The 13,782-nt window shown below is 46.1% G+C and overlaps 1 protein-coding gene across 2 annotated transcripts in view; it reads left to right on the forward strand.

Annotated features, from left to right (window-relative positions):
- Positions 1 to 13,782, forward strand: part of GRB14 (growth factor receptor bound protein 14) — a 122,180-nt gene that overhangs the window by 25,133 nt on the left and 83,265 nt on the right. The gene's annotated exons all lie outside the window — the stretch shown is intronic.

Here is a 13,782-nt window from a genome sequence, read left to right on the forward strand (position 1 = left end):
AAAACCCCCACAAATGACCCCATTTTAGAAAGTAGACACCCCAAGCTATTTGCTGAGAGGCATGTTGAGTTCATGGAATATTTTATATTTTGCCGCAAGTTGCGGGAAAATTACAAACTTTTTTTTTTTTTTTTTTTTTCACAAAGTTGTCACTAAATGATATATTGCTCACACATGCCATGGGCATATGTGAAATGACACCCCAAAATAAATTCTGCTGCTTCTCCTGAGTACGGGGATACCACATATGTGGGACTTTTTGGGAGCCTAGCCGCGTACGGGGCCCCAAAAACCAAGCACCGCCTTCAGGCTTTCTAAGGGCGTAAATTTTTGAGTTCACTTCTCACTACCTATTACAGTTTTGAAGGCCATAAAATGCCAAGATGGCACAAAACCCCCACAAATGACCCCATTTTAGAAAGTAGACACCCCAAGCTATTTGCTGAGAGGCATGTTGAGTCCATGGAATATTTTATATTTTGCCACAAGTTGCGGGAAAATTACAAACTTTTTTTTTTTTTTTTTTTCTTCACAAAGTTGTCACTAAATGATATATTGCTCACGCATGCCATGGGCATATGTGAAATGACACCCCAAAATAAATTCTGCTGCTTCTCCTGAGTACGGGGATACCACATATGTGGGACTTTTTGGGAGCCTAGCCGCGTACGGGGCCCCGAAAACCAAGCACCGCCTTCAGGCTTTCTAAGGGCGTTACAGTTTTGAAGGCCATAAAATGCCAAGATGGCACAAACCCCCCCCCAAATGACCCCATTTTGGAAAGTAGACACCCCTAAATTTAGGGGTACACTAGTGAGACTAGGTAATAAATGGCGGGTGCCCTGAAACTATAAAAAAATAACTAACCAACCAGCGTCACCTGTAACAGTTATATGGTGATCACTGGTGAAAGGGTTAACTAGGGGGCAATCAGGGGGCTTTATGCGGTAGTATATGGGGGTCCCTGGCGCTATAAAAAGCTGCGGCGAACCTAAATACCTACCTGCCTAACTAGCGTCACCTGTGACACTAATACAGCGATCAGAAAAACGATCGCTTATTAGGCTGGGTTCACACTGGAGCGATGCGGGAACGCCACGAATGCGCGGCGGGTTCCCGCATCGCATGCCTCCCGGCGGCAGTTCACACTGCCCTATGCGAACTGCTGGGAGTGTCAGTGAAATGTTACTGACACCCCCAGAACACCCATGCGATCCGATTCTGCTGCGGGCCAAAAAAAGGGTCCCGTGCGAATTTGCGGCGGGTGCGGCGGGTGTGGCGGGTGCGGCGGGTGCGGCGAATGGCTGAACTCGAATCGCACAGAGATCGGATGTGATTTGCACTGCAGTGCGGTGCGAATCACATCCGTTCTCAAACCGCTGCAATGTGAACCCAGCCTTAGTGACACTGGCGACGGGGGGTGATCACGGGGTTAAACCTTTATTGGGGGGGTTAGGGGGGTACCTTAGAACTAAAGGGGGCTAACCCTAACTGCCCTAACAGTTATTAGTCACAAATGACACCCGCCGGGTGATCAGGGGGTTAAACCTTTATTAGGTAATAAATGGCGGGTGCCCTGAAACTATAAAAAAAGAACTAACCAACCAGCGTCACCTGTAACAGTTATATGGTGATCACAGGTGAAAGGGTTAACTAGGGGGCAATCAGGGGGCTTTATGCGGTAGTATATGGGGGTCCCTGGCGCTATAAAAAGCTGCCTAACTAGCGTCACCTGTGACACTAATACGGCGATCAGAAAAATGATCGCTTATTAGGCTGGGTTCACACTGGAGCGATGCGGAAACGCCGCGAATCCGCGGCGGGTTCCCGCATCGCATGCCTCCCGGCGGCAGTTCACACTGCCCTATGCGAACTGCTGGGAGTGTCAGTGAAATGTTACTGACACCCCCAGATCAGTTCGCATATCGCAGTGCGATCTGCAAACTCGGATCGCATGGTGTGAACACCCATGCGATCCGATTCTGCTGCGGGCCAAAAAAAGGGTCCCGTGCGAATTTGCGGCGGGTGCGGCGAATGGCTGAACTCGAATCGCACAGAGATCGGATGTGATTTGCACTGCAGTGCGGTGCGAATCACATTCGTTCTCATAAACCGCTGCAATGTGAACCCAGCCTTAGTGACACTGGCGACGGGGGGTGATCACGGGGTTAAACCTTTATTGGGGGGGTTAGGGGGGTACATTAGAACTAAAGGGGGCTAACTCTAACTGCCCTAACAGTTATTACAGTCACAAATGACACCAATGCAAAAAAAAAAAAAAAAAAAAAAGACATTGGTGTCACTGTGACTGGGGGGCAGGGGTAATTGGGGGGGTGATCGGGGGGTAAAGGGGGGGGTGTGAGTGTGCCTGGCATGTTCTACTGTGTGTGTAGAGTGTTGGTGCAACTCACCGATCCGCTCTCCTCCGTGTCGGAACGAAAAATACCGACACGGAGGAGAGAATACATCACTTCCTCTCCTGTGTTTACATTACAGGAGAGGAAGTGATGTCACGGGGGATTTCCATTCGTCGAGAGCGATCGCGAGGGGGTGGCCATGAATGAATGGCCGCCCCCTCATCCCGGATCGCTCTCGAAGGAATGCCGACCGCCGCAGGCACCGGGGGGGGGCCCGATCGGGCCCCCCACCCGCGGGCAGGCAGGGACTTATATATACGCCCATATGCCTGCCCGTGCCATTCTGCCGACGTATATCGTCGTGCGGCGGTCGGCAAGTGGTTAAAATGTAATGTAATTAATGTAATTTAGAAATGTAATTTTGCTGTGGTACTGTTCTAAACATGGGAAATATGTGCTACTTTACAGGCATACTAAGGACACCCCCAGGCATGATATTTCAAGGAATATTTCATTTTTTTCACTTTAAGCATTATTAAGATCACTGCTCCTGAAAAAAAACTGCCATTTTTGAAACTTTTTTTGAATTGATACATGTCCCTTGGGGCAGGACCCGGGTCCCCAAACACTCCCCAAACGATTTTTCATGTTCGCGTCCCATAGACTTTAACGGTGTTCGCACACATTTTTTGCCTGTTCGCAAGTCCTGGTTCGAACCTAACCGGGGGGGGGGGGGGTGTTTGGCTCATCCCTACTTATGAACAACACTTGTGCAAGTCCATGAGTTCAGTATGAGAGGCATTTTTGTACTTATAGCTTGCAAAAATACACAGTTCATCTTACAATATGAATGGAAGGACCATTGTTTTTCATGAAGCACTTGTGTACTTAGTATTCTTGTAGATCGGGTTCAAAGCCCAATGTTGGGGAATCAATAGCTCTGAAAGATGACATGGTCAGTAATCTTTGACACTCTTCTGATAACTGCTGAGTTCTTGGACTTTTATATAATCAACAGTGTAATCAATAATGGAAGATGTTCAGGTGAGTTATCAATGCTTGATTTACTCTCATGCAGGAGGATTTGACTTTAATTGTCTACCCCCAGGTGGAATGACAATCCAATGGACAATAAATCAGAAAATATCCTCCCATAAGCACCTATGAAATAAACATAATACCATATCCCTATTAACATATAAATGTAGCTCCACCCCCATAAGGGCCGCTGGAAGGTGACTGTCCCCAAAGGTTTCCCTGACCTTGCAAGCCTCCCGACACCTCTGACACCCTGGGTTCTGACATAATTCAAAGAGTACACCTCTAAAAGACGCCAGAGAAACAATAGAAATGACTAATGGTTATTTTACTAGATGTTCTTGAGTCAAAGAAAGAAAGAAGAATGTAAATGTAAATATTCCTCAAATTGCAAACTTTAACTTTAAACAGAATTACAGAGAATATACAATGAAATGGCAGTCACAATGAATCAGGAAGCAATGACCAACAGGCTCTAAGAGAACCCTGATGCCACAGGACAAATTGAGTAGAAGGCACAATATATGACAACACAATATGTGAAAATGTAATTAGCGAAACCTGAATACGAGTTTCCCTTTAAAAAAATTAGAAGTCCTTGATGTAAAGTGTCCAAAATATTCAGCTAGCTAAGAAGGGGCCCAGGATGTTGCTCTGAAATGGCGACCAGCAACAGTAGATGTAAGCAAGGTGTCTCTCAGAGAAGGCCTTGGGTGTTGGAAGAAAAAGGTATCTGCATGCAGTCTCTCTGAGTATAATGTTAATGGTGGGCTTCTGTCCGCTCACTACTCCTGAAGATATTGAAGCTCTTGGATAATAGACATACAGCACAGGCCCTTGTAAGACCTGCAGTCAGATGAGAAATGCCCGACCGGTCCTCTGATAACCCAGGGATTCAGAGGAGTCTGTGTCAGTGTAGATGAAAGTGGCCACAGATAGCCACACTGCCGATGGGAACTGGGTCACTGAAAGTCTGTCTCCAGGAATAAGACTCACTCATAGAAAGCTCTCCGCATTGCTCAGGCCATGGTGACATGGTCACATCCACCGGAGAGGCCCGGTCACTGCTCTGCAGCTGTAGACCTGTAGACCACTCTATTTATCTCCTCACCCAGAATTCCTCCTCTCTTCAGCCAGCTGGAAGTTAAAGTTTGCAGCAGCATCAGGTTCACTGAAATTCTGGCCCTCCAGACTACATGCTCCATGATCCTCTGCTTTCAGTAGTGGTCTCTCTCTCTCTCTGCAATCAGGAAATTATAACATAATCCCCATGGTGGCCACTTGAGGGAACTCATTGTAATCTTTGTTAACCAGTTGCCGACCGCCGCACGACGATGTACGTCGACAGAATGGCACGGGCAGGCATATGGGCGTACATGTACGTCCCTGCCTTCCCGCGGGTGGGGGGCCCGATCGGGCCCCCCCCCGGTGCCAGCGGCGGTCGGATACCGTGCAGGAGCGATCCGGGATGAGGGGGCGGCCATTCATTCATGGCCACCCCCTCGCGATCGCTCCTGACGAATGGAAGTGCAGCATGACATCACTTCCTCTCCTGTAATGTAAACACAGGCAGAGGAAGTGATGTAATCTCTCCTCCGTGTCGGTATTTTTCGTTCCGGCACCGAGGAGAGAGGATCGGTGAGTTGCACCAACACTACACTACACAGTAGAACATGCCAGGCACACTCTCACCCCCCCCCCCTTCACCCCCCGATCACCCCCCCCAATCACCCCTGCACCCCCAGTCACAGTGACACCAATTGCATTTTTTTTTAATTTTTATTATTATTGCATTGGTGTCATTTGTGACTGTAATAACTGTTAGGGCAGTTAGGGTTAGCCCCCTTTAGCTCTAGGGTACCCCCTAACCCCCCCAATAAATGTTTAACCCCGTGATCACCCCCCGTCACCAGTGTCACTAAGGCTGGGTTCACATTGCAGCGGTTTATGTGAACGGATGTGATTCGCACCGCACTGAAGTGCAAATCACATCCGATCTCTGTGCGATGCGAGTTCAGCCATACAGATAGTATGGCTGAATTCGCATCGCACCCGCCGCAAACTCGCACGGGACCCTTTTTTTGGTCCGCAGCAGAATCGGATCGCATGGGTGTTCACACCATGCGATCCGATTCCTGTCCGAGTTTGCAGATCGCACTGCGATATGCGAACTGATCTGGAGGTGTCATTAACATTTCACTAACACTCCCAGCAGTTCGCATAGGGCAGTGTGAACTGCCACCGGGAGGCATGCGATGCGGGAACCCGCCGCGGATTCATGGGAACCCAGCCTAATAAGCGATCTTTTCTGATCGCTGTATTAGTGTCACAGGTGACGCTAGTTAGGCAGGTAGGTATTTAGGTTCACCGCAGCTTTTTATAGCGCCAGGGACCCCCATATACTACCGCATAAAGCCCCCTGATTGCCCCCTAGTTAACCCTTTCACCAGTGATCACCATATAACTGTTACAGGTGACGCTGGTTGATTAGTTATTTTTTTATAGTTTCAGGGCACCCGCCATTTATTACCTAATAAAGGTTTAACCCCCTGATCACCCGGCAGGTGATATAAGTTTGAGGGTCAGATAAGGTCTGCGTCGCCCCAGGCAGCGTCAGGTTAGTGCCAGTACCGCTAACACCCACGCGCAAAGCATACACCTCCCTTAGTAATATAGAATCTGATCAGATCTATATTAGCGTCGCCAGCAGTTTAGGTTTCCCAAAATGCATTGTTAGCGGGATCAGCCCAGATACCTGCTAGCACCTGCGTTTAGCCCCTCCGCCAAGCCCAGCCCAGCCCACCCAAGTGCAGTATCGATCGATCACTGTCACTTACAAAACACAACACACATAACTGCAGCGTTCGCAGAGTCAGGCCTGATCCCTGCGATCGCTAACAGTTTTTTTTGTAGCGTTTTGATACAGTCGCTGACAGCCTAGGTGCTTTTTTACCTGTGAGTCTCACTAGTGTACCCCTAAATTTAGGGGTGTCTACTTTCCAAAATGGGGTCATTTGGGGGGGGGGGTTTGTGCCATCTTGGCATTTTATGGCCTTCAAAACTGCAATAGGTAGTGAGCAGTGAAATCAAAAATTTACACCCTTAGAAATCCTGAAGGCAGTGCTTGGTTTTCAGGGCCCCGTACGCGGCTAGGCTCCCAAAAAATCCCACACATGTGGTATCCCCGTACTCAGGAGAAGCAGCAGAATTTATTTTGGGGTGTCATTTCACATATGCCCATGGCATGTGTGAGCAATATATCATTTAGTGACAACTTTGTGAAAAAAAAAAAAAATAAAAGTTTGTAATTTTCCCGCAACTTGTGGCAAAATATAAAATATTTCATGGACTCAACATGCCTTTCAGTAAATAGCTTGGGGTGTCTACTTTCTAAAATGGGGTCATTTGTGGGGGTTTTGTGCCATCTTGCCATTTTATGGCCTTCAAAACTGCGATAGGTAGTGAGCAGTGAAATGAAAAATTTACACCCTTAGAAATCCTGAAGGCAGTGCTTGGTTTTCAGGGCCCCGTACGCGGCTAGGCTCCCAAAAAATCCCACACATGTGGTATCCCCGTACTCAGGAGAAGCAGCAGAATTTATTTTGGGGTGTCATTTCACATATGCCCATAGCATGTGTGAGCAATATATCATTTAGTGACAACTTTGTGAAAAAAAATAAAAAATAAATAAAAGTTTGTAATATTCCCGCAACTTGTGGCAAAATATAAAATATTCCATGGACTCAACATGTCTCTCAGCAAATAGCTTGGGGTGTCTACTTTCTAAAATGGGGTCATTTGTGGGTGTTTTGTACCATCTTGGCATTTTATGGCCTTCAAAACTGTGATAGGTAGTGAGGAGTGAAATTACAAATGTATGCCCTTAGAAATCCTGAAGGCGGTGCTTGGTTTTTGGGGCCCCGTACGCGGCTAGGCTTCCAAAAAGTCGACCACATGTGGTATCCCCGTACTCAGGAGAAGCAGCAGAATGTATTTTGGGGTACAATTCCACATATAACCATGGCATGTGTGAGCAATATATCATTTAGTGACAACTTTGTGAAAAAAAAATAAAATAAAAGTTTGTAATTTTCCCGCAACTTGTGGCAAAATATAAAATATTTCATGGACTCAACATGCCTTTAAAATAGGGGGTATATAAAATATTCGCTATATGAAACAACGTTTTATTATTATTAATAATAAAATATGTGGACAGGGACTTTTTAAAATACATGTTGACCCATGCAATACTTTCTTTTTTATATTAATACATTTACAGGGCTGGACTTACCATTGGGCTTGACTGGGCTCAAGCCCATGGGCCCCGTCCAGTAGGGGGCCCCGTGGGCCCTGCTGAGATACATAGCGGACTGTACTCGGTTCGGCTCCGCTCACAGTCACGCCCAGTCCTGCACTATGATGGACATAACACAGGGACTGGGTGTGACTGTGAGCCGAGCCGAGTACACTTGGCTACTCTTGGCTCCTGCTCAGGACTGCGAGAGGACCCAAGAGCTGCCGAGAGGACCCGAGAGCTGCCGAGAGGACCCGAGAGCCGCGAGAGGACCCGAGAGCCGCCGAGAGGACCCGAGAGCCTCTTGGCGGCGCCATTTTTAAACTACAAGACTGCAATGACAAGGCTGCAAATGACACTGGGGCAAGGCTGTAAATGACAAGGCTACACTGACAAGGCTGCAATGACATTGGACAAGGCTGCAGATGGATGGACAAGGCTGCAGATAGACACTGATAAGGCTGCATTGATGGGCATTTAAAAGTTTTTTTCTTTAAAATTCCCTCCTAAAGTTGGGCTACATGTTATACACCGGCGCGTGTTATACCCCGATAAATATGGTAATGTATAGAAGGTAGGGCCCGCAAGTGACTCAAGCCCAGGGGTCACCACCATCTTAAGTCCTGCCCTGTACATTTAGTATATTTCTTTTTACACTTATGTAGTGTAATCCTTGTAATCACCCACCAAAATTCACTGTATTAAAACAGCTCTAAAAGCTGCTACTTGATACAATGAGATCTGTATATTTGTAACATATTGGTATAACACACACTTCAGTTTTTAAGCATCATCTTGACATCAAGCAAACATACAGTATATAAACGCGAAGTCCATAATATATTTATTAAAAAAAAAAACTTTAAGTGGGCTTTCACTTTCTGATGCATTTTCTGGAAAAAAAAAAGGTCTCCTCCATCAGAGGAAGGTAGACACAAATGGTTGGACATTGGTCAAACAAAATGTATATATAAAATTTACAGGTGTAGTACAAATGCTGATAACATCAAGAAATAATAATAAAAAAAAAAAAAAACTTAAGTATGTGTCATAATACATTTCATACATTTATTTGTTCATTCGGTGGTCTTTCCTTTTTTTTTATGGACATAAAATCATAAAACTTTGTGGTTGGCTTCCAACACATCACTGGTAAAATAAGAGAAACTTTTAAGCTAAACGGCCCATGCTACACCTCAGTTTTGATTTTGTTTTGGTATTTTCACTTTAACATGTGCCATCTCTTTAATAACCCCCAAACTATTATAAATTTGTTTATGTTAAGTAATTGGAAGGGAAGGCAATACCTTTTATTTTAGGAGTAAAATATAGTCTTTCCACAGATCTCAGCCTGGAAATATGTTTGGTTTATGGAAGGTAGATTCTGTACCTAAGAGTGCTGAGCAGAGAGTAGCTTAGATGGTAGATAAGCAACGCGACTATGACTATTACCTAAAATTTCCACCAGATGTATTATTATGCATTTTGCTGCATTCTCCAGACATAATCATGGCTTTGCGTCGCAATGTGTTGCAGTGACCAAAACTCCAGCATGCTGCATTTTGGGTGTATGTTGACCTGCAGTGCCATTTAAGTCAATTCAAGTTGACTTTTTTTTTAATACAATACTTACCAATGCTTTGCAATGCACATACATGTAATGTAATGCCTCAGGTATTTAGGTTTAGTGGTTATGACCATTCAATTTAAAGTGATTATAAGGTTTTTTTTTGGAATAGCAAACATATGCCTCCACCGTGCAGCTCGTTTGCACAGAGTGGCCCCAAACATCCTCATCCGGGGTCCCCCGGTGGCTCTCTCGGCTCTTCCCCAGATCAGGTAACCCTCTAGGAGAAGCGCTCTCCCGTGGGGGTTACCTTGTGGGCCCGCTCTCGAGTCCAGCATTTGCGTCCCTAGCCGCCAAATGTATGACTCGGCCCCGCCCCCTGGCACCTGCTTCATTGGATTTGGTTGACAGCAGCGGGAGCCAATGGCTGCACTGCTATCGATCTATCCAAGCAAGAGCCGAGAACCCCGGGCAGAGATAGCGTGTCCCCACCGGGTCAGATTCCAGGGCTCAGATAAGTAAGATGGGGGGGCTGGGGGGCCGGTCACTTCCAGGTGTTTTTTCACCTTAATGCATAGGATGCATTAAGGTGAAAAAACATGAAGGTTTACAACCCCTTTATAGACTTCACCATTGATATTCTCTTTACCAGAGGTGTAACTAGAACCCTCATGGCCCTCGTGCAAGAAACCATGAAGGGCCCCCCTGCCCCCCCATCTCGGGATCCTTGCCACTGAGCCAGGCCCTTTTCTCCCATTGCAAGGCCCTTTACTGTGGTCTCACAGCAGAACCCTTTCATGTGTTCTGCAGCGGGACCCCTTTTTGCATGGTTGCCTACCTTTCCAAAACAAGTCAGTTATATTTTCTGTGTGTTCAGCCAGCCATTGTAGGGGGAGAATTATCTTAATTAGGGGGGGATATATAAATTGTGCGTGTTTCTACAAGAACCATCTAATGCCATACCCCTTTGCAGATCTCTACACCCCCAGAGTGCCTCCGTACACCTCAGCATGCCTCTATACCCCCTGCACATCTATGTACCTCCAAAATAACCCCTGTACCCCAAACACACCTCCACACCCCCAGCACACTTTTTACCACTTTTCACATTGCTGCAACTCCTACAAATACCTCTGCAGCTCCCAGAACCCCCCCCCCCCCCAGCACACCTCTGCACCCCCACATACCTCTGCACCTCCTAGAATCCTATTTATCCTTCAGTATGCCTCCATAAGCCCAGCAAGCCATTGTAACCCCCAGCACACCTCCGAACCCACCTAACACACACACACGCATTTCCCACCACATCTCAAAACCCCCCAGCACATTTATGCACTCTGCTGCACATTTCTGAACCCCCACACCTCTGTACCCCCCCCCCCACACATACATCTGCACCTTTATATCTTTTCAGCACACCATTGTACACCGCAGCAAGTGAACTTTGGCTTCCCGCATAACCCTAAGGCCCCTTTCACATGGGGCAGACCAGTTAGCTTAATCCACTTAGTGGGGGATCTCTCCGCTGATTACTGCTGAGCAAATAGCAGACATGGACACAGTCTGCTGCTCTCTTTGGGACTGTTGGATAGAAACGGATGGGGAATGGATCTCTCATCTGTCTGTTTTTAGCAGATCGGATGGTGGCGGATGTCAGTGAACACAGATCTGCTGACATCCACTGCTCCAGCAATAGATGGCCCGATCGGGTCTGTCTGAATAATGGACAGGCGGACCTAATCAGTCTGACAGAGTGAAAAAAGGGGCCTAACACATGTGCTCTGTACCCACTCCACCTCCAACCCCCAGCATATCTCTGTACCCCCCCCCAATTTCACCCCATGGCCACTCACTTGATTGTTGATGACAGTCTGTGGTGCCTGCAGCATCTCCCCCTGCACCTATGGCTGTCAGTTGCAATGGGGGAAGGTGGGAGGCGGCGATTGGCAGCTCTATGGTGCCCGTGGACTGTGGGATGTCCCTGGGGCTAGTAGTTTTCTTACAGAGTGTATACAGTGGAGAGGAAAGGGGCCTCTGACATGGGCATGTATTGGCAAGAGTGTACAAGCAGAGCGACTTATTGTACACTGAAGAGTGAAGCCAATACATGCCCGGGTCAGAGGTCCCTCCCCTCTCAATTACATACACTTGGGAAGTAAACTACTAGCCTCAGGGAGATCCCTCAGTCCACAGGTACCATAGTGCTGCCAATCCCCTCCTCCCACTTCCTCCACTGCATAGTAAGCTGACAGCCAGAGGTGCAGGGGGAGATGTCTGGTCTTGGGCCCCCCCTCACAGCAACAGCACACTGTTCCCCCCCCGTGCCACCGAGGATTGGCCCTGCACACAGGGGGCCCACACTGGCCCCCTGCAGCATGGGTCAAGGTCACTGCCACAACTCTTGCGACTTCTATAGCTATGCCCCTGCTCTTTACACTTAGCATTTGACAGTATTCCATTATTTGCAGGTCTTATATGGTAAATCCTACAAAATGGTTTGCTTAGTTTTGGATGACCAAAATATTAATCATTTGCAATTTTTTGAAAGCTGTGGGATCATGTTGAGGAGATTAGAAATATCAGCTTTCTATGCCACAGTCATGCCAAGCCTTACACGTGTTCTATTGAAAATCTAATATGAGTAGTGCATAAAACTTTGCAATTCATCTTATGGTCAGTGATATTTGCAGTATATATATATATATATATATACACACAGTGCCTTGCTAAAGTATTCGGCCCCCTTGAACTTTTCAACCTTTTGCCACATTTCAGGCTTCAAACATAAAGATATAAAATTTTTATTTTTTGTGAAGAATCACCAACAAGTGGGACACAATTGTGAAGTGGAACGAAATCTATTGGATAATTTAAACTTTTTTAGCAAATAAAAAACTGAAAAGTGGTGCGTGCAAAATTATTCGGCCCCTTTACTTTCAGTGCAGCAAACTCACTCCAGAAGTTCAGCGAGGATCTCTGAATGATCCAATGTTGTCCTAAATGACTGATGGTGATAAATAGAATCCACCTGTGTGTAATCAAGTCTCTGTATAAATGCACCTGCTCTGTGATAGTCTCAGGGTTCTGTTGAAAGCGCAGAGAGCATCATGAAGACCAAGGAATACACCAGGCAGGTCCGTAATACTGTTGTGGAGAAGTTTAAAGCCGGATTTGGATACAAAAAGATTTCTCAAGCTTTAAAGATCCCATGGAGCACTGTGCAAGCGATCATTTTGAAATGGAAGGAGTATCAGACCACTGCAAATCTACCGAGACCTGGCCGTCCCTCTAAACTTTCAGCTCAGACAAGGAGAAGACTGATCAGAGATGCAGCCAAGAGGCCCATGATCACTCTGGATGAACTGCAGAGAACTACAGCTGAGGTGGGAGAGTCTGTCCATAGGACAACAATCAGTCGTACACTGCACAAATCTGGCCTTTATGGAAGAGTGGCAAGAAGAAAGCCATTTCTCAAAGATATCCATAAAAAGTCTTGTCTAAAGTTTGCCACAAGCCACCTGGGAGACACACCAAACATGTGGAAGAAGGTGCTCTGGTCAGATGAAACCAAAATCAAACTTTTTGCCCACAATGCAAAACGATATGTTTGGCGTAAAAGCAACACAGCTCATCACCCTAAACACACCATCCCCACTGTCAAACATGGTGGTGGCAGCATCATGGTTTGGGCCTGCTTTTCTTCAGCAGGGACAGGGAAGATGGTTAAAATTGAGGGGAAGATGGATGCAGCCAAATACAGGACCATTCTGGATGAAAACCTGTTGGAGTCTGCAAAAGACCTGAAACTGGGATGGAGATTCATCTTCCAACAAGACAATGATGCCAAACATACAGCAAAATCTACAAAGGAATGGTTCACAAATAAACGTATCCAGGTGTTAGAATGGCCAAGTCAAAGTGCAGACCTGAATCCAATCGAGAATCTGTGGAAAGAGCTGAAAACTTCTGTTCACAAACGCTCTCCATCCAACCTCACTGAGCTCGAGCTGTTTTGCAAGGAAGAATGGGCAAGAATTTCAGTCTCTTGATGTGCAAAACTGATAGAGACATACCCCAAGCGACTTGCAGCTGTAATCACAGCAAAAGGTGGCTCTACAAAGTATTAACGCAAGGGGGCCGAATAATTTTGCGTGCCCCACTTTTCATTTTTTTATTAGTTAAAAAAGTTTCAAAAATTCAATAGATTTTGTTCCACTTCACAATTGTGTCCCACTTGTTGGTGATTCTTCACAAAAAATAAAAATTTTATATCTTTATGTTTGAAGCCTGAAATGTGGCAAAAGGTTGAAAAGTTCAAGGGGGGCCGAATACTTTCGCAAGGCACTGTATATATATCCAAGGTCCTATAGCTCCATTAATATCTGTATATATTCATTTTTGGAGTTATAATAAATTTAGACTTATTTAAGAGCATGTATGGATTTGTGGACTGTTTTCCATCCAGATCCGTTAATATGCCAGCCATTTTGGGAATATTGCAAGAAAAGCAACATAGTCACAAA

Source organism: Lithobates pipiens, unplaced genomic scaffold (assembly GCF_037356315.1).
Source record: "Lithobates pipiens isolate NorthernLeopardFrog02 unplaced genomic scaffold, aLitPip1_a1.2 Scaffold_22, whole genome shotgun sequence".
In the NCBI taxonomy this organism is placed as follows: domain Eukaryota; kingdom Metazoa; phylum Chordata; class Amphibia; order Anura; family Ranidae; genus Lithobates; species Lithobates pipiens.